Source organism: Condylura cristata, unplaced genomic scaffold (assembly GCF_000260355.1).
Source record: "Condylura cristata isolate star-nosed mole 26May11 unplaced genomic scaffold, ConCri1.0 scaffold00009, whole genome shotgun sequence".
In the NCBI taxonomy this organism is placed as follows: Eukaryota; Metazoa; Chordata; class Mammalia; order Eulipotyphla; family Talpidae; genus Condylura; species Condylura cristata.
This window is the reverse complement of record NW_004567110.1, coordinates 30,093,934-30,096,537: the sequence shown is the minus strand read 5'-3', so window position 1 is coordinate 30,096,537 and position 2,604 is coordinate 30,093,934. Positions and strand designations below refer to the sequence as shown.

The following is a 2,604-nucleotide window of genomic DNA, read 5'->3' as shown; positions in this document are numbered from 1 at the left end:
TGTGTGTGTGTGTGTAGGACATTTCTCATTTGGGGTTTGCCTGTTTTTTCATAATGTTTACATCAAAACATTGCCTGGCTTTTCTATTGTATCATTATAATTCCTGTTGCAACCAATCCACTTTGACTACGCAAATATCCTGCTGCTTATCAGTTTCCTGCTAAACATAACATTCATTGTACAATTGATTCAGTCTTTACTATTAAGATTTCAAGATGATGGTTTCTGAACTCCAGCACTCTGCCCAAATTTTACCAATTGGCACGTGGCATTCTGCTATATGCAAGATCTCTTCCTCTCTGTCACAATAAATTTCCCAAGTTCATCTTCAATCTCTTACCCCAGCTCTAGACTCATCCGTTCCTTTAGGGGATGTTCTAGACACCAAGGACTGAGTATTAGGTGTTCTTTCCTATTGGGCTACCCTTATTTGCTAACATAACACTTACCTACAGAAAATATTTGAGTTTTACTCTTCTTTTTTTGAGAACTGGGTATTTTCACTAAATAGAATTTTTATCATTAGGGAAGAAGTTTGTATGTAATAAGTAAATATAGAAGTCAAGGTGCATTACATAACAGAGAAGCTCAGTACTTAATTGTTTTTCTCTTGAAAGTGGAGCAGTTAAATTACACGTAGTATAAGAACAAAGAAAGGTTAGTAGAAAAGTTTTGGATGTATTACCTTTGTTTGGAAATGTTTCCTGGGGATATTTTCTATTTCCCTGTGGAGAAGAAAAAGTGGATTGAGAAGCTGTGAGTATTAGGTAGTTGTTTACTTCTTTTCATTCTGCCTCAAGAACCTTAACCTGGTCACTTAGAGAGGAGTTTCTCTAAAAGCCACAGACATTAATATTTTACACAGCAACCTGACTGCAGGGGAGGCTTATCCTAAGACTTCCATGGAAGGTTCTGGAAGATTAGAATATATTGTGGAAGTTTGGATTTCTTGGAAAAAAATTATCTTATTTTGGCTCCTCTTGAATAAAACAAGACATACCTAAATTACAAAATGTTTATATGTGAACCAATTTGTCCAGTTTTAACAGCTGCTTAGGTTTTGATGATTCATATGTGCTAGCTTTCTACTAAGAGCAGTGTTGAAGGTTAGTGTATATATTTGGTAGCATTCAGAGCACTTGTCCTTATTGTGTGTTCTTTATCCCTTGCTGTTCACTGAAGCATATGCTTATGTACCACTGTCCAGTAAAATTTTCTATTGATTCTCTGAAGAGTGTCAGGTTCCTTAGAAGATTAAATAGGGAAACAGTGATAGTATTTTGTCCATAGAATCCTTTCTTGCTACTCTTTCACTGGTGTTTTTAGGGTACAAAATAGTTAAATGTCAGAAATTTCTTATACAATCCATACAGACTTCTCCATTTCTCTGTGTATTAATACTGCAGTTTGAATATATGTTCATAGCCAAGGTTTTCATTCTGTTTTCAAAGTTGTTGATACTTTATTCAGTGAGTTTCTAGCTTCCTTTAAAGATTTACTTTTTACCTTGATCTTTCACTTTCTCAGAATCAGACTGAAAAGCTGTTTTTGTGATCAGGGAACTGCAGCCATTAGAGCCTCAGTCTTGGTAAATAGGCGTCTGACTCTATAAAGTGGTTAAATATTTATGGAGTATTCTAATGCACCAGCTAGGGTGCTTGATGCTGAGTTCCAAAGATCAAACATGCCTGGGTCTCTCAGAGACATGGGACATAAAACAAGGGCAGGACTCTAAGGCTGAGAAATCCCAGGCTGATTGCTGGGATGATGGACCCTGAGGGGATTCCTGCTGTCATACTAGTAGTGCTGAGTGCACCTCGAGCTCACTCTGTGTAGCTCTTTCAGCTCTGTTAGGTTCTTGCCAGGCAAAGCGGACTACATTCTACATACCCACACCCTCTATCACATAAATGTGTGTTGGTGAGTATGCCACCCTTTATATTTTTGTATCAGTGACTTCCTAGAGTTTTAGTTGAAACATAGGATATTCCAGGCTTCTCTGGTGGCACAGGGGTAAAAGCCTCAGCACTATGAGACTATTGCCAGTAAATGAGTTCGGTCTCCTGCCAAGGAGACGCATCAGACCATGGCACATGAGACCTTTCCTGACCTGCCCGCTGCTCCCCTCAGCAGTGTATTTCAGTTGATCTGCCTTTCTGTTCCCCACTCTGTCTCTGGTGAATCCTCTCACCCCCCACCCCATACCTCTGGCCTACACCCCAATTCCTATACTCATAAATAAATAAAAAATAAATCTTAAAAAAAAGAAATATAGGATATTCCTAAGATGCATGTTTTAGTCCCACATTTGTTGTAAAAATATATTTAGTGTGTACTTAGCAAGAAAACAGTGTTTCTAAAACTTATTTGGAAATATATTCAAACTTTCAAAATTTAAAGGAGTATAGAGTACCTCAATACTCTACCCAGATTTACCTGCTGCTAACATTTTATCCCATTTGTTAATCATCTGTGCATATTCACTCACAATCGTGTGTGAGCTCTCTCAGGTGTATATATTTTCTTTCTTTGTTTTTTAGATTTATTTATTTATTCATACAGAACTGGGGTACAGAACAGAGATGCAGAGGGTGAGAGGATTCA

At 37.6% G+C, this 2,604-nt stretch overlaps 1 protein-coding gene across 1 annotated transcript in view; it reads left to right on the top strand.

The window, feature by feature from the left end:
* Positions 1-2,604, top strand: part of NDUFAF6 (NADH dehydrogenase (ubiquinone) complex I, assembly factor 6) — a 22,692-nt gene that overhangs the window by 8,617 nt on the left and 11,471 nt on the right. The window lies entirely within an intron of this gene.